General features: G+C 30.5%; 1 protein-coding gene across 1 annotated transcript in view; it reads left to right on the forward strand.

The window, feature by feature from the left end:
• Positions 1–23,466, forward strand: part of LOC135133798 (calcitonin gene-related peptide type 1 receptor) — a 171,788-nt gene that overhangs the window by 13,022 nt on the left and 135,300 nt on the right. The window lies entirely within an intron of this gene.

Raw genomic sequence — 23,466 nt, forward strand, 5'->3', positions numbered from 1 at the left:
ATTATTTCGATTCTTCAATTTTCCAATTTCTTGATTTTTTTCCATACGAGTTGAATTCTATAGGGGCCGTCATGCTTATTATTTGTACAGTTAAGATTAATAGAGTTACTTCCATTGGTGGGATCAAAATATTTTCAGAATCTCTTGAATTCGGATCAAATTTTTGCACTCATAGCAATATTCACGTTCAAACCATTTACGCAATTAATTCCGATTTCGCGTATTCCCTACCCAAAATAATAATTTCTTTGTCCGGAATGCCTTTGTCGTGCGAGTAAACTCCAATTCCTCTCCATCTGAAATTACTCCCCCTAATGAAAAGTATCTAAGTATCTCTGTAATCCGAAACTTGTCCCGATTTGAAATAAAAGTATATTAAAAAGACCCTCCTCAAAAACTGTATTTAATAAAAGGGTAAGAACCATCAATTTCGTTTGTCGTTTTTTATTAGTCCGCCATCTCCAGTGTCGAGTTCGCAAAGAATTTAATTATGTTGAGAGTTGTAGAAAACGCTTTAAACTTTCTCTCTGATTAAGCCGATACATTAAAAATCTTCTGCGCATAAATCTTCCCTACAATAATAATTCCGTGCAATTAAACGAATTATTATGACGTTTATGACCACAGGCTTACACAATCGTCTAAATATATCCCGGTTTTTAAATAAAAATAGAGCCGGGTTTATATTAAATAAATAAGCAACAACGAGATTTACACAAAATCGTCGAGGATGTTATTAGGGGGATATTGATAAAAGACGGCAATTTGGAAAGTCGTTTCGGGAATCGAGAGTTTCTTATTTGTTCAAATAGCTCCGGGGATTCCATCTGGACTTATTCCGAATACGGTCACCAAGGTTTGGTGCGTCATTCTATGATTATTTATTCCATAAAACAGTATTTATATGTGCTTTTAATTTATTAGTGGCAGTCGGATTTAATTTGGCTGGATGCAGCCATTAATCATCTCTAAATTTTATTTTATGCCATATTTCATTGCTGATAAAATAATGATGCACTTGGCTGCAAGCTGGGTAACATTATTATTAGTAGATATGACGCAACGACAGTTATATTTTAGCAATTAATGCATTGTAAATATCGTTGCTAGGCAAAGCCACTAAATTCGTTACCCGAGTCTTAGCTCCGGACACATCATTGTTACACGATCGTTTTTTCCACTTCCGCCGTTTTATTTTAGCACTACTGACGCAATAAAGGCATCCGAGCCGTGTTTACTCCATAAAATTATGTTGATTTCGTCCTATTTCCCGGCGTATCCTTCAGGATAATTCATTCTTAATTTAAAACATCCATTTTTATTTATGATGATCCGGAAAAATCCGGACCCTTCCCTAGATCGCTCCATCAAAAATTCAGCATTTAATTGAAACCTGCGTAGAGAAAAATATCTAAACAAGGACACAGTCTCCGGCTACCCATTCCATAATCCTCCTCTACCTCTTAGAATGAATAGAAATGCGGTTGTTCCAGCAGAAAATGCCCATCTCATTCCGACCTATCTCCAATCTTATAAAAAAAAATATGTACACGGAGAGATGTCAACTCCAGACAGTCCCATTTCCATAATATCCTTTTTTAACAAGAACGGAATTTTGCATTCCGTCTACGTACGTCCAAATTTTCCATGCTGATTAGTAGAGAGCGGATTTCTAGGTTTAATGCTTTTTGTGAAAAATGTAAACACTTCAAAACTTTTTTATATCTGTAACTATGATACAATTTCGAGTTAATTTTTTCTCGATTTCTAGTTTTTCAATGATTCTATTTTTCGTTTCTTCAGTTCTACAATTTTGTCAAATAAATGTTATATAAATAAAAAAAAAGTAACAGTGTACCTATGGTCTATGAATCCGTGTTGAATTTTTATCTTCGACATCGAAATTTTTGTGGAAAAATAAAGCAAAATTGAATTACAATTTTTCGATTTCTTGATTTCTCGATTTTTAGTTTACTTAATTTTTCGATGTTTCAGTTTTACAATTTTTGCAATTTAAAAAAAAATCATTTTTACATTTCTCAATTTCTCTATTAATCAATTCTTTGATTTTTCGATTTTTCCTCTTTCCAATTTATCGATTTTTCAGTTTTTCGATTTCTCAAGTTTTCGTTGTTCCAATTTTGGAATTTTTCAATATCTCCAATTTTTTAATTTAAAATTTTTCACTTTTTTGATATATCGATTTCTCGATCTTTCGATTTTTAAAATTTCTGATTTTTCGAATTTTGAATATTTTGATTTATCGTTTTTTTAAGTTTAAATATGTATTTCAGTTTTAAATTTTCCGGTTTTTCGATTTCGGACTATTTCGGTTTCTCCATTTCTCGGATCTTTTGATGTCTCAATTTTTTAATGTCGATTTCTCGGCTTTTCCATTTTTCAGCTTTTTATTTCTTCAAGTTTTTAGATTTTTAAAATTCTCCATTTTTCGATTTTATGTTTTGTTATGCTTCGATCTCCCGACTTGAACCTTTTTAACGTGTATTCCAATTTTCGATTTTGGAATTTTCGATTTCTTACATCTAGATTTTTCGCTTTTTCGATTTTAAAATGTTTTTACTTTTCAATATTTCCATTTCTTAATTTTTCTAATTTTCAAAGATTAGATTTTTCAATTTTTTTGTTTCGTTTTTTTGATTTCTCCCTTTTTCGATTTTCCAACTTTTCGGCCTTTCGATTATTAGATTTTTCGATTTTTCAGTTTTGCAAATTGTCTTATTTTCAATGAGTCAATTTTTCAATGTTTCAGTTCTGCGATATGTCTATTTTTCAATTTTTCCAAATTTTTAATTATTGATTTTTGAGTTCTTTGAAATTTCCATTTTTCGATTTTTAAAATTTTCCATTTTTTAAATTATGAATTTTTTGATTTCTCAATATTTTGGTTTTTGATTTTTGAATTTTTTGATTTCTCAATATTTTGGTTTTTTGATTTTTGAATTTTTCGGTTTGTTTTTTTTTTAATTTTGAATTTTTAATCTTTTTGTAATTTTTAATTTGCAATTTTTCAATTTAAACTTTTCGATTTTAGGGTAGGTATTTCAAATTCCCGATTTTCGATTTTTGGACATTTAATCTATTTCTCGATTTCTCAATGTTCCAGGTTTTCAATTTTTCGATTTTTCGTCTCTTCAGTTCTACAATTTTGTCAAATAAATGTTACATAAATTAAAAAAAAAGTAACAGTGTACCTATGGTCTATGAATCCGTGTTGAATTTTTATCTTCGACATCGAAATTTTTGTGGAAAAATAAAGCAAAATTGAATTACAATTTTTCGATTTAGTTTACTTAATTTTTCGATATTTCAGTTTTACAATTTTTGCAATTTAAAAAAAAATCATTTTAACATTTCTCAATTTCTCTATTAATCAGTTCTTTGATTTTTCGATTTTTCCTCTTTCCAATTTATCGATTTTTCAGTTTTTCGATTTCTCAAGTTTTCGTTGTGCCAATTTTGGGATTTTTCAATATCTCCAATTTTTCAATTTAAAATTTTTCACTTTTTTAATATATCGATTTCTCGATCTTTCGATTTTTAAAATTTCTGATTTTTCGAATTTTGAATATTTTGATTTATCGTTTTTTTTTAAGTTTAAATATGTATTTCAGTTTTAAATTTTCCGGTTTTTCGATTTCGGGCTATTTCGATTTCTCCATTTTTCGGATCTTTTGATGTCTCAATTTTTTAATTTCGATTTCTCGGCTTTTTCATTTTTCAATTTTTTATTTCTTCAAGTTTTTAGATTTTTAAAATTCTCCATTTTTCGATTTTATGTTTTGTTATGCTTCGATCTCCCGATTTTAACCTTTTTAACGTGTATTCCAATTTTTCGATTTTGGAATTTTCGATTTCTTACATCTCGATTTTTCGTTTTTTCGATTTTAAAATGTTTTTGCTTTTCGTTCTTTTTTTCGATTCTGGATTTTTCAAGTTTTCAATTTCTCAATTTTTCAACATTTCAATTTTGAGAATGTCTATATTTTTCAGTTTTTTGATATTTTCATTTTTCAACTTTTTAAATTTTGATTTTTCGATTTACCGGAAATCGATTTTTGGGTTTTCAATTTTTCGACTTTTCAGTTTTGAGATTTTTCAATTTGTCGATTTTTTAGTTTTTCATTTCTTCAGTTTTTCGGTTTTTCAAGTTTTCGAATTTTTAAATTTAAAATTTTTCAATTTTTCGATTTTATTTTTTTTACGTTCCGAATACCCGATTTTAATTTTTTTATGCTTTTCAATTTTTGGTTTTTCTAAATTTTCATTTTTCCATTTCCCAATTTCTCGATTTTTCGACTTTTTGATTTTGTGTTTTTTTTAAATGTTAAATTTTTCGTTATTGTAATTTTTCTATTTTTTAAATTTTAGATATTTAGATTTTTCGACATCTTGAATTCTCGATCTTTTTTCAGTTTGAATTCCTCGGTTTGTGGATTTTCGAAAATTTCGATTTTTCAATCTTCCGATTTTTGAAAATTTTCGATTTCTCGATTTTTCAGTTTTTGATTTTACAACTTTTAGATGTTTCAGATTTTAGAGTTTGCAAATTTCACGAGTTTACAGTTTTTAATTTTGTCAATTTTTCCTGTGGGTTTTTAATTTTCTTTATTTTTTCAATTTTCTGCTGTCAATTTTCCGTTTTTTTAATTTTTCATTTGTAGTTTTTCTAGTTTTCATTTTAATTACATATGTAACACTCCTAATAATTATAATTTTTAAAGTTGTTCACTTTTTCAGTTTTTCGTTTTTGGAATTTTTCAATTTTTCCGTGTTTGAATGTCACAGTTTTTTGACTTTAGAATTTTCAAGATTCTATAATTTTTCGATTTTACAATTTTTGGATTTTCCAATTTTTCAATTCGAACGGTTTTTCTTCTTTCCCATTCTTCGATTCATTAATTTTTTTTTAGATTTTTAAGTTTCTCGGTTTTTAGTTTTTCATTGTTTCAACTTTTAATTTTTTCGGGTTTTTAACTTTAATAAACAAAATCGAAAAATTATAAAATAGAAAAATTGTAAAACTGAAAAAGTACAAAATGAAAGCTTCGAAATATAAAAAAATTGGAAATCAAGAACTTAAAAAATCAAGGATTGAAAATGGAAAAAATTGAATAAACAAAAAATTATAAAATCCAAAGAAACATTGAAAAAATAAAGATAATGGAAAAATGAAAAATTGTTATATAAAATCAAGAAAATGAAAATTACAAAATCGGGAAAATGAAAATATCGAAAATCTGAAAAATATAGAAATTGAAAAATTCCCAAAATTGCGATGTTTAAAATTGAGATAGCGAAAACTTAAAAATCGAGAAATCGAAAAATTTTTAAAATTGGAAAATTGAGATATGAGAAATCGAAAATTCCAAAAGTGGAAAAATTGAAACACATTAAAAAATTAAAATCGGGAAATCGAAACATAAAGATTGTAAAAGGGAAAAACGAAAAATTTAAAAAATCGAAAATTTAAAATATATACTAGAAAAATCGAAAATTTTGAAAATCGAAAAACCAAGAAATCGAAATCGAAAACTTGAGACTTCAAAAGATCGAGAAATCGAAATAGGCCGAAATCGGAAAATTCAAAATTGAAATATTTACTTAAAAAAAAGATAAACGGAAAAATCGAAAAACTCAAAAAAATCGATAAACCTAGATAGGAGAAACAGAAAATTCCAAAAATCGAAAAACTGAAATACAGATTAAAAAGTTTAAAAAATCGAAGTTAAAAAATCGTAAAAACAAATTCCATTCGATTTTCCGTTTTATCGATTTTGCAATTTTTTGTTTCTTCAATTTTTTCCAATTTTTTAATTTTCCGATTTTCCAATTTTTCGCATTTTCTACTTTCCGAATAAACAAAATGGAAAAGTTATAAAATAGAACAATTGTAAAATTGAAAACTCAAAATGAAAAAACGCAAAAGTGTAAAATGAAGGCTTCGAGAAATCTAAAAACTTGAGAAATTGAAGAAACGGAAAATTCAAAAATCGAAAAATTAAAAATTGAGAAACTTAAAGATCGAAAAATTGCGGTCAAAAACACGAAAATTATTGTAAAATCTAAATATGGAAAATTGGAAAATCGAGGAATTGAATATGTGAAAAATTGAATAAACGAAAAATTGTGACATCAAATCCAGAAAATGAAAATAAAAAAAATCGGGAAAATGGTATAAAAAAAATGAAAAACTTGAAACAACATCATTACGCCGAATATGTTCATTGCGCTACACATAAACTCAATTTAGTCCTTAATGATTCTATTAAGAATGTACCAGGAATTTCCGCATTTTATGATTTAATAAATGCTATATACGTCTATTTCAGTTAGAGTTTACCGAGATGGCAACAACAACAACAACAACATTGAGATGAAAGAAAATGATAAGTGTGTTATAAAAAAAACTTTAAAAAAGTTATGCCCCACGAGGTGATCATCGAGATTTGATTCTCTAATTGCCATTAGATATAATCTCTCAACAGTTATGAGCTGAAATTATTTTAACATCAAAAAAGAAAAGTGAAATAGATGAAGCTGTAGCTCTTTGTGAAAAAATGGATTCATTTGAATTTGTTGCTCTATTAGTATTTCAATGCAAAATTTTAGAAAATGTTAATTTGGTCTCAAAAATTTTACAGAGTTCAAATATTACTTTAGATGAGGCTTATAAATGGATGGAACATCTAAAAGACAAATTTCAAAGTATACGTGACAATTTTGAACAAATAATGGAGGAGTCAAGGAAATGTGCTGATACCTGGAAAATTAACAATTCTTTTTCAAATAAACGTGTAAAAAAAGTAAAACTGTTTCATGACGAATTATGTGAAGATGCCGTTTTCAAAGATCCCACTGAAAAATTTAAAACAACCGTTCTATCCTGCTCTTGATATTTTAAATATTCAAATTAAAGATAGGTTTGAAAGCATGAAAAACGTCAGAAACTATTTTTCTTTTCTGGAACCACAGGAAATGTTGAATAGTACAGACGAAGAATTTGTGGAGGCAGCATCAAAGTTGGCAAACAAATACGAAGAAGATATTTCTAGTGCAATCTGTGGGTAAATCGTTAGTTTTAAAATATTCCTACAACAGAAAATAACGAACAACTTCTCAACTCTTTCCTGTACATTTCTATGAGAATGAAATTAAAAAAAAGTGGGTTAAAATGCGAGCACAGCGAGCACGTTAAGGTATAATTTAAAAAAATCTCCACTGGTATTGCCGAGAAGCTAAATTATCAAGACTAGACTTGGACTAAAACTTCCTGAAAGTGCTCGCTGCGCTCGCATTTTAGACGTTGACTTTTCAGAATAATTTATCTTCATAGAGAGATCTTGAGAATTATTATAATAATTGACCGTTCATTTGTAAATGGTTGTATAACACTAAATTAATTAAAAAGAGAATATTTAGAATGCGAGTGTAGCGAGCACATTTAGGTGTTTTCGGTCGGTGTTCCTGGGAAGCTAAATTATTATTTATGACATAACTTACCTTCTAAAAAATTTGAATCTTGAAAATGTTTGTGACCAATAAAATCGGAGAAAGTGCTCGTTGCGCTCGTTCTTCTAAACTAGTTTTTTAAATTATCAAATAATGTAGTGAATTTTTATTTAAAAAAAACCTAGACAGTTGCGCTGAGACTCTTTCTGCTTATTTTTATGTAGAACAAGGTTCAAAAAAGAGCGTTAAAATACGACATAAATTAGTTTCTAACAAAAAGTGTATCTTGAAAATATTTGCGACCAATAAAATCGGAGAGACCCCAGCAACCTGAAACTGCTCGCTGCGCTCGCCCTTCTGACAGTTTATTTACAAATTAGCAAATGTAGAGAATTATTATTAGAAAAACCCTATACAGTTTCGCTGAGACTCTTTCCTGCTCATTTCTATGATAATTAAGTTTAAAAAAGAGGGTTCAAATGCTAGCGCAGAGAGCACGTTCAGGAATAATTTAAAAAATTAATTATTGGTATTTCTGAGAAGCTAAATTATCAACAAAAATTTTGCTGCGCTCGCATTTTGGAGGTTGTTTTTTCAGAGTCATTTACTTTCATAGGAATCCCGAGAATTATTATAATAAAAACTAGATAGACGTGGGCGGGGCGGAGTTTAGCTTTTTTCTACAGTCTTATGATCAAGCAGCAGCCCCGCCCACTTACTTCATTTTAGTGACTATTCTCAATATTGTCAGTCTTATTTTTGTTAAGCACTAGCCCCGCCCACCCGCCCCCTATTTTCTCACAAGCTGTCATTTCCCAAAATCAACCTTACATTGGCAGGTAAGATGCATTTTTCATTCTGAGCGGATATAATTAATCAGTAAACAGAGACGGGGTGGGTGGGCGGGGTTAATTGTATAATCTTATGAAGAGTCTGAGTAGGAACTAATAAAACTAAGGCTATAAAAAACTAATAATAAAAAAGCGGCAATTATAACTTTTTTTGTACTAATTATTTAAGTGAGATTAACTTTATTCTGCAGTCTAATTAACAAGCAGTAACCCCGCCCACCTACTTCAATTTTAGTAACTAATCTTAATATTGTTCTGTCTTATCCTTGTAAGTACTGGCCTCGCCCACCCTCCCTCTACTTTCTCTTTTTTTATACTATTTATTTAAGTAAGATTAACTATTTTCTGCAGTTTAATGAGCAAGCGGTAGGCCCGCCCATCTAGTTCCTTCTAGTAACAACTCTTAATATTGTTCAGTCTTTTCTTTGTAAGAACTAGCCCCGCCCACCCGCCCTGTGTTTTCTCAAAAAGTGTTCTGTTGCCAAAATCAGTTTTATCTTAGCAAATGCTAACCCCACTTACCCGCCCTTTTCTTAATTTTATTTCTGTTCAGTATAAGATATATTTTTCATTTTGGGCATATAAAAATAATCAGTAAAATAGGGATGGGGTGGGTGGGCGGGGCAAATTATATAATCGTCTGTAACTTGAGAGTGGACACTAATAGAGCCTAGGCTATAAAAAATAAAATAAAAAAAAGCGGCAATTTTAACTTTTTTACTATTTATTTAAGTAAGATTAACTATTTTCTGTAGTTTAATGAACAAGCGGTAGGCCCGCCCATCTACTTCCTTCTAGTAACAACTCTTAATATTGTTCAGTCTTTTCTTTGTAAGAACTAGCCCCGCCCACCCGCCCTCTGTTTTCTCAAAAAGTGTTCAGCTGCCAAAATCAGTTTTATCTTAGCAAATGCTAACCCCACTTACCCGCCCTTTTCTTAATTTTATTTCTGTTCAGTATAAGATATATTTTTCATTTTGGGCATATAAAAATAATCAGTAAAATAGGGATGGGGTGGGTGGGCGGGGCAAATTATATAATCGTCTGTAACTTGAGAGTGGACACTAATAGAGCCTAGGCTATAAAAAATAAAATAAAAGAAAGCGACTATTGTAACTTTTTTTTACTATTTATTTAAGTAAGATTAACTATTTTCTGTAGTTTAATGAACAAGCGGTAGGCCCGCCCATCTAGTTCCTTCTAGTAACAACTCTTAATATTGTTCAGTCTTTTCTTTGTAAGAACTAGCCCCGCCCACCCGCCCTCTATTTTCCCAAAAAGTGTCTTCTGCCAAAATCAGTCTTATCTTAACAATGCTAGCCGCGCCCACCCGCCCTTTTCCTAATTTTATTTCTGTTCAGTATAAGATATATTTTTCATTTTGGGCATGTAAAAATAATCTGTGAAATAGGGATGGGGTGGGTGGGTGGGGCTAATTAAATAATCATCTGTAAAGTGAGTGTGGAAAGGAATAAACCCTAAGCTATAAAAACATAAAATAAACAAGCACATTTTATTATGACAAATATATCAAAGAATTTGAGTAAGTAGTTACGGAGTTTAGCGAAGATTCTTCTCAATCGATTAAAGATTGCATAAATATTTTGGAAAACAAAGATTTGCGACAAGATCTAGCTTTTCTAAGAACCAATTATCAATTCGTATGTGAGGTAATAGAAAAGTTAGAAAAACCCAACATGTTGTTGGTAGATGCCATAAACTTAGTGAAAGAATTTAAACAACAAGCAAACGCAGTAAGGGGTGATACTGGTATTAGAGTATCTCAAAAATGCAGGTTTCAGTGTTCTTTCCGACGTTGCTCGTGTTTTACAAGCCCAGAAGGTGCAAAATTTGGAGTTAGATTCAACATTAGTTGTAAAATTCAAATTTGCGCCAACAACGAGTGTGGATGTTGAACGCACATTCTCCAATTTTAAACACATTTTAAATGATCGGCGAAAAAATTTTACAGTGGACAACTTGGAACATATTACAATCATAAATTGTTTTAAAGAAAACTGAAATACATGTGTTAAATATAAAGTCTAGGATTATTGTAATAATATTTTATCCAAAGTTCTAAGAAGTGTTCTTTGATTTGTAATATGATTATGTTTTTAATGCTTTTTTGCTTAAAATAAAACTTTTTTAATCCGCTGTCTACTGATTAGCGACCCAGTGACAATAAGCACTCCCGAAGAACACCTTTGACGCAATACTTTTATGATAATTTAGTGCGGAAAACTGACGCATGGGTTAATTGCTGGCACTAAATTTTATCAAAGGACGCAAACGTCACGCTTTTATTGATAATGATCTTGTTGTTTCAACGCTGTCAGATCTGATTTTATGCCTTTAATAAACCGGTGATAATGATTGAAAAAGCGCTGCCGATCGATGCCCGGCGAAAAATATCCACAGGACGTCGAAAGAAAATAAACGACGCGTCGGCAGGACAAGAAATATATTTAACGAACCTTGGCGAGGTCCTTCCGTTGTAACAGGAGTTTATTGATGTTGGGCGTTATTGGTCGAGAACTGTGCTTTTTGTTATTAATATTCGACTCATCAAACTTTGACGTTGGTAAAAGCTCATTCCGACTTTATTCCTGTGCGTAAAATGAATGTTCAAACTTGAGTACATAAAGCAATGAATCGCAGATCTAACGTATCCTCCAGAGAAATTCTTACTACAAAAAGAGTGAAAAATGCTCTCTACTTTTAACGAAAATATGAAGTTTGCACAAAGTTCTAAAATTTATTGAGCTCTGAAGCTCGAAAGCTGCTCCGAAGGCAACTTTGTATTAGTCGATTGATGGTTTTGACGAGTATCTACAACTTTGTGAAGTCGCACCCGAAAAAGAAAACATTCATGAGTGAGTTAGAGTTAACATGCGGAAAATTCAACTACTCCGGGAAGTTTTAACTTCGACTATCAATTTCGCGGAAAAAGTGGCTACTGTGGGTGACAGCTACGAGCTATTTGGAACGAATGTTATCCAGATCACATTTAATGCTTGCATCAAATGCAGTGGCGTAGCTAGCTTCCACTGCGCCCCCCCGCAGTTTATAGTAAGCGTCCCCATACACCAAATTTAAAAAGTAATATAAAATTAATATGAAATTTACAAAACATAATAATTTTTAAAAATTGTTAATTGATTATACTGGCTTCATTCGACGTTGTCGAGAGTTCATAAATTCGCGTATGACACTGTCGAGATCTAATTTTTGGGATCGATCACACTCAATGCTCAACACAGCTAAGTTGGTTAATCGTTTTTGACTCATCGTGCTTCGCAAATATGATTTAATTAATTTTAATTTAGAAAAAGATCTTTCTGTCGTTAAAAAAATATTGTCCATAAACAGAAACTTAGCAATATCTGTAATTTTAGTTATTTTTTGCTGAATAATTTCACCAACAACAATGTTTTTAAAACTAACGATTTGCCCACAGATTGCACTAGAAATATCTTCTTCGTATTTATTTGCCAACTTTGATGCTGCCTCCACAAATTCTTCGTCTGTACTATTCAACATTTCCTGTGGTTCCAGAAAAGAAAAATAGTTTCTGACGTTTTTCATGCTTTCAAACCTATCTTTAATTTGAATATTTAAAATATCCAGAGCAGGATAGAAAATGGTTGTTTTAAATTTTTCAGTGGCATCTTTGAAAACGGCATCTTCACATAATTCGTCATGAAACAGTTTTACTTTTTTTATACGTTTATTTGAAAAAGAATTGTTAATTTTCCAGGTATCAGCACATTTCCTTGATTCCTCCATTATTTGTTCAAAATTGTCGCGTATACTTTGAAATTTGTCTTTTAGATGTTCCATCCATTTACAAGCCTCATCTAAAGTAATATTTGAACTCTGTAAAGTTTTTGAGACCAAATTAACATTTTCTAAAATTTTGCATTGAAATACTAATAGAGCAACAAATTCAAATGAATCCATTTTTTTACGAAGAGCTACAGCTTCATCTATTTCACTTTTCTTTTTTGATGTTAAAATAATTTCAGCTCATAACTGTTGAGAGATTATATCTAATGGCAATTAGAGAATCAAATCTCGATGACCATCTGGTGGGGCATAACTTTTTTAAAGTTTTTTTTATAACACACTTATCATTTTCTTTCATCTCAATGTTAAGTTGTTGCCATCTCGGTAAACTCTCACTGAAATAGACGTATATAGCATTTATTAAATCATAAAATGCGGAAATTCCTGGTAAATTCTTAACAGAATCATTAAGGCCTAAACTGAGGTTATGTGTAGCGCAAATATTCGGCATAACGATGTTGTTTCAAGTTCTTCAATTTTTTTATATCATTTTCCCGATTTTTTAATTTTCATTTTTTGGATTTTATATCACAATTTTTCGTTTATTCGATTTTTCACATTTTCAATTCCTCGATTTTCCAAATTTCAATACATATTTAGATTTTACAATAATTTTCGTGTTTTCGACCGCAATTTTTGATCTTTAAGTTTCTCAATTTTTAATTTTTCGATTTTTGAATTTTCCGTTTCTTCAATTTCTCAAGTTTTTAGATTTCTCGAAGCTTTCATTTTATACATTTGCGTTTTTTCATTTTGAGTTTTCAATTTTACAATTTTTCTATTTTATAGCTTTTCCATTTTGTTTATTCGGAAAGCAGAAAATTAGAAAAATTGAAAAATCGGAAAATTAAAAAATTGGAAAAAATTGAAAAAACAAAAAATTGCAAAATCGATAAAACGGAAAATCGAATTGAATTTGTTTTTAAGATTTTTTAACTTAGATTTTTTAAATTTTTATTCTGTATTTCAATTTTTCGATTTTTGGAATTTTCTGTCTCTCATATCTAGGTTTATCGATTTTTTTAGTTTTTCGATTTTTCCGTTTATCTTTTTTTAAGTAAATATTTCAATTTTGAATTTTCTGATTTCGGCCTATTTCGATTTCTCGATCTTTTGAAATCCCAAGTTTTCGATTTCGATTTCTTGGTTTTTCGATTTTCAAAATTTTCGATTTTTCTAGTAGGTATATATTTTAAATTTTCGATTTTTTAAATTTTCCATTTTTCGGTTTTATAATCTTTATGTTTCGATTTCCCGATTTTTATTTTTTAATGTGTTTGAATTTTTCCATTTTTGGAATTTTCGATATCTCAATTTTTCAATTTTTAAAATTTTTCGATTTCTCGATTTTTAAATTTTTGGCTATCTCAAATTTTCAACATCGCAATTTTGGGAATTTTTCAATTTCTATATTTTTCAGATTTTCGATATTTTCATTTTCCCGATTTTGTAATTTTCATTTTCTTGATTTTTAAACACAATTTCATTTTTCCATTACCTTTATTCTTTCAATGTTTCTTTGGATTTTATAATTTTTTGTTTATTCAATTTTTTACATTTTCAATCTTTGATTTTTTAAGTTCTTGATTTCCAATTTTTTTATTTTTCGAAGCTTTCATTTTGTACTTTTTCAGTTTTACAATTTTTCTATTTTAAAATTTTTCGATTTTGTTTATTCGAAAAGTTAAAAACTCGAAAGAATGAAAAATTGAAACAATGAAAAACTAAAAACCGAGAAACTTAAAAATCTAAAAAAAATTAATGAATCGCAGAATGGGAAAGAAGAAAATCCAAAAATTGTAAAATCGAAAAATTATAGAATCTTGAAAATTGTAAAGTCCAAAAACTGTGACATTCAAACACCGAAAAATTGAAAAATTCCAAAAACAAAAACTGAAAAAGGGAACAACTTTAAAAATTATAATTATTAGGAGTGTTACATAATTAAAATGAAAACTGGAAAAACTGCAAATGAAAAATTAAAGAAACGGGAAATTGAAAGCCGAAAATTGAAAAAATAAAGAAAATTAAAAACCCACACGAAAAATTGCAAATAGAAAAATTGACGAAATTAAAAACTGAAAAATCGAGAAATCGAAAATTTTCAAAACTGAAAAGTCTAAAAATTGAAAATTCGAAATTTTGGAAAATCGAAAAACCGAGGAATTCAAACTGAAAAAAGATCGAGAATTCAAGATGTCGAAAAATCTAAATATCTAAAATTTAAAAAATAGAAAAATTACAATAACGAAAAATTTAACATTAAAAAAAACACAAAATTAAAAAGTCGAAAAATCGAGAAATTGAGAAATGGAAAAATGAAAATTTAGAAAAACTAAAGATTGAAAAGCATAAAAAAAATTAAAATCGGAAATGGGAACGTAAAAAAAATAAAATCGAAAAATTGAAAAATTTTTAATTTAAAAATTCGAAAACTTGAAAAACCGAAAAACTGAAGAAATGAAAAACTAAAAGATCGACAAATTGAAAAGTCTCAAAACTGAAAAGCCGAAAACTTGAAAAACCCAAAAATCGATTTCCGGTAAGTCGAAAAATCAAAATTTAAAAAGTTGAAAAATGAAAATATCAAAACACTGAAAAATATAGACATTCTCAAAATTGAAATGTTGAAAAATTGAGAAATCGAAAACTTGAAAAATCCAGAAATAGAAAAAAAGAACGAAAAGTAAAAACATTTAAAAATCGAAAAAACGAAAAATCGAGATGTAAGAAATCGAAAATTCCAAAATCGAAAAATTGGAATACACGTTAAAAAGGTTAAAATCGGGAGATCGAAGCATAACAAAACATAAAATCGAAAAATGGAGAATTTTAAAAATGGAAAAGCCGAGAAATCGAAATTAAAAAATTGAGACATCAAAAGATCCGAGAAATGGAGAAATCGAAATAACCCGAAATCGAAAAACCGGAAAACTGAAATACATATTTAAACGTAAAAAAAAAATTGGAGATATTGAAAAATCCCAAAATTGGAACAACGAAAACTTCAAAAATCGATAAATTGGAAAGAGGAAAAATAAAAAAATCAAAGAATTGATTAATAGAGAAATTGAGAAATGTAAAAATGAAAATTTAAAAAAGGCAAAAATCGAAAAATTGTAAAACTGAAATATCGAAAAATTAAGTGAACTAAAAATCGAGAAACCAAGAAATCGAAAAACTGTTATTCAATTTTGTTTTATTTTTCCACAAAAATTTCGATGTTGAAGATAAAAATTCAACACGGATTCATAAACCATAGGTACACTGTTACTTTTTTTTAATTTATATAACATTTATTTGACAAAAAAATTGTAGAACTGAAGAAACGGCAAATAGAAACATTGAAAAACTAAAAATCGAGAAAAAATTAATACATCGAAGAGCGAATTAAATCGAAAAATGTAAAGTCCAAAAACTAACATTTAAAGATCGAAAAATTAAAAAATTCCTAAAACGAAAAATTGAAAAAGCGAACAACTCTAATAAAAATTATAATTATTATTACATATCTAAAATGCAAACTAGAAAACCTGCAAATCAAAAATTGAAGAAACGAAAAATTGAAAAATCCAAAAACTAAAAAATTTCAAATTGAGAAAAAGAAAAAATATAAAAACTCGTTCCTCGCGCGTTAAAATATCTCGATTATTAATTGCCTTTATTAACAAACTTGTCCGTTAAATAGCTATTAATTTACATGATCTCATTTTCAGTTCCAATGAAAACCCCTTATTTACGCCACTGATCAAATGTGTAAATGTTTATTTTTCCGGTGTGGCTGCAGTAATTACAGTTTCGAGCTTCCAATTAGCTTGTCGAAAATTGCTCTTGTCGGTTCTTTCTATTCGGGAAATTATTTTAGTCGGATGATATTATTCCAAGTTACGTTTGTTTTGATTAAATTGTATCAAATCACGATTTACGGCGTCGTAAAAGCGTGGGAAAAGTCAGCTTGTTCTTATCAGAAAGATCCGTCGGATTCGGCTTTCGGGTTATAAATAGATTTCTGTCAGTCAAGTTTTAATATGAGGTTCCATCAATCACCGAATAATTAATGTTACAATTAGTAAATTAAGCTTCAAAATCTGTTTTGTTATAAATTGTTGTTTACGACTTGTCTGACGTATTGCAGCTTTTTACAGGGGGTTGAGAGATAGTGCATAATGTAGCCCATGTAGCGCGCTTTCCGTCATTTCGCCGATGACACATTTGCATAATAGCCTGCATCAATCATTGCCCCAGATCGGAAACAACATTTTAATACGAAAATGACGCAATTACGCCGACTTTAAAACATCACGCGACCGCATATTCTCCAATTCTGGAAAACTCCGGCGACACAAAAAATTCAATTCCAGATTATAGTCGTCGACAGTCTGCGCCATCATTACTCGCCATCACCCAATTTCGATTCGAATACGGCACGAATTTATTTTAATAAAGTCGTAAAAGCAAAAACAAACAATTTTGTATATTTTTCAGACTTGTTATTTTTCCAGGAATTTCTTACACCACGCCCGGCCATAAATTATTATTAAAGCAGAAATTATCATCCGGATTGTTGCGGAATTTAAATTTTAAATTACCACACTACATCTGCTAAACTGCGATAAGCCCTGCTGTGGGAAAACCTTTCATGGAATTACATTACGGCGAACTTCCGCCAGTTGGCGACTTTCTTTAACTTACCCTTTTGCTGCTGAAAGAGAGATAATGGGCTCTGTGATCGCGATAAATGCGACGCGTTTATGGGCTTTTTTGACAACCATAATCATATCTGCGTAATAATTTACAGGAGTGCTTGTTTATTTATTACGGCGAATGAAAAATTTCCTCAAAAGCGAGCATTTCTCAGAGATTTTATTTTTTATTCAACAATACGTGATTACGGTTCCTTTGAAGTTCGCTTTTTCGTGTCGGATTACGACCACACGCAAAATTTACAAACAAAATAAACTTTTCGGGCTTTTCATAAAATTTATAACTACATTTTGATTTAAAGTCGCTCGAAAAATTGCCCACTCAAAATGATTTTCTTCAATTTACCCGTAAGAAATCAGGCTTAAGTGGGTTTATAAACTTCAGTGCCAAGTTGCTGTGATGTTCAACTTTTGCCTTATTTAAACGGGTGATTACTACACAATGTTACTATTTTAGACATGTTCTAAGTTTCTTGTTGTCGAAATAAGTCTACACATATTAAGAAAAAAACAGGCAAAATTTAGCCCCGCCCACCCACCCTATCTCAATTGTGATGATTTTTTTTATTCATCGTGAGCCAAGAAGGCGGAGCTTAACTGCAAAATCCTTGTTTCTCTAGGAGAAATTAAAAACATGGTTTTGAGTATCGTGCTAATTCAAAGAATACTATGTATATTAAGAAAAAAATATAGTCAAAGATTTGGCCCCACCCATACCCGCCCCAATTTCAATTCTTAATTGTGATGAATTTTTCATTTGTTGTCAGATCGCGGGGCGGGGCTTAATTTCAAGATCCATATTTGTCTAAAAAAATTTAAGATTTTAAACATGTTTTAAGTTTCTTGTTCTGAAAAGACGACTACGTATATTAAGTAAAAAGGCTAGATATAAGACCCGCCCACCCACCCTATCTCAATTGTGATTATTTTTTTTTAATCGTCGAGAGCCAAAGGAGCGGAATTTAATTACAAAATCGTTATTTTTTTTCTACAAGAAATTACCATGTTTTTGAGTATCGTGTTATTCAAAGGATACTATGTATATTATGAAAGAATTAAAGCCCAGGATTAAGCCCCACTCATACGTGCCCTGTGCCTAAATAGTAATTAAATTTTCATTCGTGGGCAGACCTAGTGGCTTACAAAAAATTACCATTTTAAATGTGTTTTAAGTTTCTAAGAATAAAAAAATCATCACAATCGAGATGGGGTGGGTGGGCGGGGTTTATATTTTGCCTTTCTTCCTTAATATACATAGTATTCTTTGAACACGATGCTCAAAAACATGACTTTAATTTCTTGCAAAGAAAGAAATATTTTGCATATAAGCTCCGCCTCCTTGGTTTAAGGCGAATAAAAAAAAAATCATCAGAATTGCGACAGGGCGGATGGGCGGTCTTACATTTTGCCTTTTTGTTTTAATATGTGTAGATTTTTTTTCACAACATCAAACTTAAAGCATGCTTAAGAAAAAAAAAGACTAAACATAAGCCCCGCCCACCCGCTCTATCTCAATTCTGATGATTTTTTTATTCCTCGTAAGCTAAGGAAGTGGAGCTTAATTACAAAATCCATGTTTCTTTACAAAAATTTACCATATTAATCGTGTTTTAAGTTTCTGAGAAAAAAAATCATTACAATTAAGATGGGGTCGGTGGGCGTTGTTTATATTTTGCTTTTTTTTTCTTAACGTACATAGTATTCCTTGAACAACACGATACTCAAAAACAGTTTTTAATCTCTCGTAAAGAAATACGTATTTTGCAAATAAGCTCCGCTTTCTTGGTTCACGGCGAATAAAAAAATCATCACAATTGAGACAGGGCGGGTGGGCGGGCCTACATTTTGCGATTTTGTTTTAATATGTGTACATTTCTTTTCACAATATGAAACTCAAAACATGTCTAAAATGGTAAATTTGTATAAGGAAATATCTATTTTCCAATTAGGCTCCGCCCCATAATTGCAAAATCCATATTTTCTTGCAAAAATGTACCATTTTAACCATGTCCTAAGTGTCTTGTTGTGAAAAGATGGCTACGTATATTGAGAAAAAGAAATACAAAAAATTAGCCCCGCCCACCCGCCCTGTCTCAATTCTGATGATTTTTTTTTATTACTCGTAAGCTAAGGGAGTGAAGCTTAATTACAAAATTCATATCACTTTACTAAAGTTTACCATTTTAATTATGTTTTAAGTTTCTGAGAAAAAAAAATCATAACAATTGAACTGGGGTGAGTGGGTGGGGTTTATATTTTGCTTCTTTCTTTTCTTAATATACATAGTCTTCTTTGAACAATACGATACTCAAAAACATGTTTTTAATTTCTTGTAAAGAAATAAGTATTTTGCAGATAATCTCCGCCTCCTTGGTTCACGGCGAATAAAAAAAATCATCACAATTGAGACAGGGTGGGGGGGCGGGCTTGCATTTTGCCATTTTGTTTTAATATGTGTATATTTCTTTTCATACCATCAAACTTAAAACATGTTTAAAATGCTAAATTTGTATAGGAAAATAGTGATTTAGCAATTAGGCTCCGCCCCATTATGGCAAAATCCATATTTCCCTGCAAAAATGTACCAATTTAACCATGTTCTAAGTTTCTTGCTGTGAAAATTTGGCTATATATATTAAGAAACATAAGGTAAACTATTAGCCCCGCCCACCCGCCCTATCTCTATTCTGGTGATTTTTTTTATTCCTCGTAAGCTAAGGGAGTAGAGCTTAATTGCAAAATCCACATTTCTTTAGAAAAATTTACCATTTTAATCGTGTTTTAAGTTTCTGAGAAAAAAATGATTACAATTGAGATGGGGTGGGTGGGCGGGGTTTATATTTTGCTTTTTTTTTTCTTAATATACATAGTATTCTTTGAACAACACGGTACTCAAAAACATGTTTTTAATTTCTTGAAATAAGTATTTTGCAGATAAGCTCCGCCTCCTTGCTTCACGAGGAATAAAAAAAATACTCACAATTGAGACAGGGCGGGTGGGCGGGCTTACATTTTGCCTTTTTATTTTAATGTGTGTACATTTCTTTTCGCAACATGAAAGTTAAAACATGCTTAAAATGGTAAATTTGTACAAGAAAATAGTGATTTTGCAATTAGGCTCCGCCCCATAATTGCAAAATCCATTGTTCCTTGCAAAAAGTACCATTTTAACCATGTTGTAAGTTTCTTGTTGTGAAAAGATGGCTATATATATATTGAGAAAAAGAAAGACAAAATATTGGCCCCGCCCACCTGCCCTGTCTCAATTCTGATGATTTTTTTTATTCCTCGTAAGGTAAGGAAGTGGAGCTTAATTACAGAATCCATATCTCTTTACTAAAGTTTATCATTTTAATTGTGTTTTAATTTTCTGAGAAAAAAAATCATAACAATTGAGATGGGGTGAGTGGGTGGGGTTTATATTTTGCTTTTTTTTTTAATATACATAATATTCTTTGAACAACACGATACTCAAAAAAATTTTTTTAATTTCTTGTAATAAGTATTTTGCAGATAAGCTCCGCCTCCTTCGTTCACGACGAATAAAAAAAATCATCACAATTGAGATGGGGCGGGTGGGCGGGCTTACATTTTGCCTTTTTGTTTTAATATGTGTACATTTCCTTTCACAACATGAAACTTAAAACATGTTCAAAGTGGTAAATTTGTATAAGAAAATAGTAATTTTGCAATTAGGCTCCGCCCCATTATGGCAAAATTCATATTTCCTTGCAAAAATGTACTATTTTAACCATGTTCTAAGTTTCTTGTTGTGAAAAGATGGCTATGTATATTAAGAAACAAAAAGATAAAATATAAGCCCCGCCCACCCGCCCTATTTCTGTTCTGAAGATTTTTTTATTCTTCGTAAGCTAAGGGAGTGGAGCCTAATTGCAAAATCTATATTTCTTGATAAAAATTTACCATTTTAACCGTGATTTTAGGTTCTGAGAAAAAAAAAAATCGTTCAACTGAGATGGGGTGGGTGGGCGGGGTTTATGTTTTGCTTTTTTCTCTTTTAATGTACATAGTATTCTTTGAACAACACGACGCTCAAAAACATGTTTTTAATTATTGTAAAGAAATAAGTATTTTGCAGTTAAGTACCGCCTTTCTGGTTCACGGCGAATAAAAAAAATCTTCACAATTGAGACAGGGCGGGTGGGCGGGCTTATATTTTGCTTTTTTGTTTTAATATGTGTACATTTCTTTTCACAACATGAAACTTGAAGCATGTTGTGGTAAATTTGTATAAGAAAATAGTGATTTTGCAATTAGTCTCCGCCCCATTATTGCAAAAGTCCATATTTCTTTGCAAAAATGTACCATTTTAACCAAGTTTCTTGTTGTGAAAAATGGCTATGTATATTAAGAAAAAAGAGAAAATATAAGCCTCGCCCACCCGCCCTATCTTAATTCCGATGATTTTTTTTTATTCCTCGTAAGGTAAGGCAGTGGAGCTTAATTGCAAATTCCTTATTTCTTTACAAAAATTTACCATTTTAATAGTGTTTTAAGTTTCTAAAAAAAAAATCATTACAATTGAGATGGGGTGGGTGGGCGGGGTTTATATTTTGCTTTTTTTTTTCTTAATGTAAATACATGGTATTCTTTGAACAAGAGGATACATACAAACATATTTTCAATTATTGTAAAGAAATAAGTACATATTTTACAGTTAAGCTCCACCTCCCTGGTTCATGGCGAATAAAAAAATCTTCACAATCGAGACAGGACGGGTGGGCGGGCTTACATTTTGCCTTTTTGTTTTAATGTGTGTACATTTCTTTTCGCAACATGAAAGTTAAAATATGCTTAAAATGGTAAATTTGTACAAGAAAATAGTGATTTTGTAATTAGGCTCCGCCCCATTATGGCAAAATCCATATTTCCTTGCAAAAAAGGACCATTTTAACCATGTTCTAAGTTTCTTGTTGTGAAAAGATGGCTATGTATATTAAGAAAAAAAAAGATAAAATATAAGCCCCGCCCACCCGCCCTATTTCTGTTCTGAAGATTTTATTATTCTTCGTAAGCTAAGGGAGTGGAGCTTAATTGCAAAATCTATATTTCTTGATACAAATTAACCATTTTATCCGTGATTTTAGTTTCTGAGAAAAAAAAAATCGTTACAACTGAGATGGGGTGGGTGGGCAGGGTTTATGTTTTCCTTTTTTCTCTTTTAATGTACATAGTATTCTTTGAACAACATGAAACTTGAAACATGTGGTAAATTTGTATAAGAAAATAGTGATTTTGCAATTAGTCTCCCCCCATTATTGCAAAATCCATATTTCTTTGCAAAAATGTACCATTTTAACCAAGTTTCTTGTTGTGAAAACTAGCTATGTATATTAAGAAAAAAGAGAAAATATAAGTCTCGCCCACCCGCCCTATCTCTATTCCGATGATTTTTTTTTATTCCTCGTAAGCTATGGCAGTAGAGCTTAATTGCAAAATCCATATTTCTTTACAAAAATTTACCATTTTAACAGTGTTTTAAGTTTCTAAAAAAAAAAATCATTACAATTGAGATGGGGTGGGTGGGTGGGGTTTATATTTTGCTTTTTTTTTCTTAATGTAAATACATGGTATTCTTTGAACAGGATACACACAAACATATTTTCAAATATTGTAAAGAAATAAGTACATATTTTACAGTTAAGCTCCACCTCCCTGGTTCATGGCGAATAAAAAAATCATCACAATTGAGACAGGGCGGGTGGGCGGGCTTATATTTTGCCTTTTTGTTTTAATATGTGTAGTTTTTTTTTCACAGCATGAAACTTAAGACATGTCTAAAATGGTAAATTTGTATAAGGAAATATCGGTTTTGCAATTAGGCTCCGCCCCAAAATTGCAAAATCCATATTTCCTTGCAAAAATGTACCATTTTAACATTGTTGTAAGTTTCTTGTTGTGAAAAGATGGCTATGTATATTGAGAAAAAAAAGTAAAATATAAGCCCCGCCCACCCGCCCTGTCTCTATTCTGATGATTTTATTTATTCCTCGTAAGCTAAGGGAGTGGAGCTTAATAGCAAAATCCATATTTCTTTATAAAAATTTACCATTTTAAATGCGTTTTAAGTTTCTGAGAAAAAAAATCATTACAATTGAGATGGGTGGGTGGGCGGGGTTTATATATATTTTGTTCTTAATGTACATACATGGTATTCTATGAGCAACAAGATACTCAAAAACATGTTTTTAATTATTGTAAAGAAATAAGTACATACTTTGCAGTTAAGCTCCACCTCCCTGGTTCACGACGAATAAAAAAAATCATCACAATTGACGCAGGGTGGGTGGGCGGGCTTATATTTTGCGTTTTTGTTTTAATATGTGTAGATTTATTTTCACAACGTGAATGTTAAACATGTTTAAAATGGCAAATTTGTGTAACGAAATACCGATTTTGCAATTAGGCACCACCCCATATTTGCAAATTCCATATTTCTTTGCAAAAATGTACCATTTTAACCATGTCCTAAGTTTCTTGTTGTAAAAAGATATATATATATGTATTAAGAAAAAAAAGACAAAATATAAGCCCCGCCCACCCGCCCTCTCTCTATTCTGATGATTTTTTAT

This window comes from Zophobas morio, unplaced genomic scaffold, assembly GCF_036711695.1.
Source record: "Zophobas morio isolate AGI-343-1 ecotype UQ-CSIRO unplaced genomic scaffold, CSIRO_AGI_Zmor_V1 ptg000022l, whole genome shotgun sequence".
Taxonomy (NCBI): Eukaryota; Metazoa; Arthropoda; class Insecta; order Coleoptera; family Tenebrionidae; genus Zophobas; species Zophobas morio.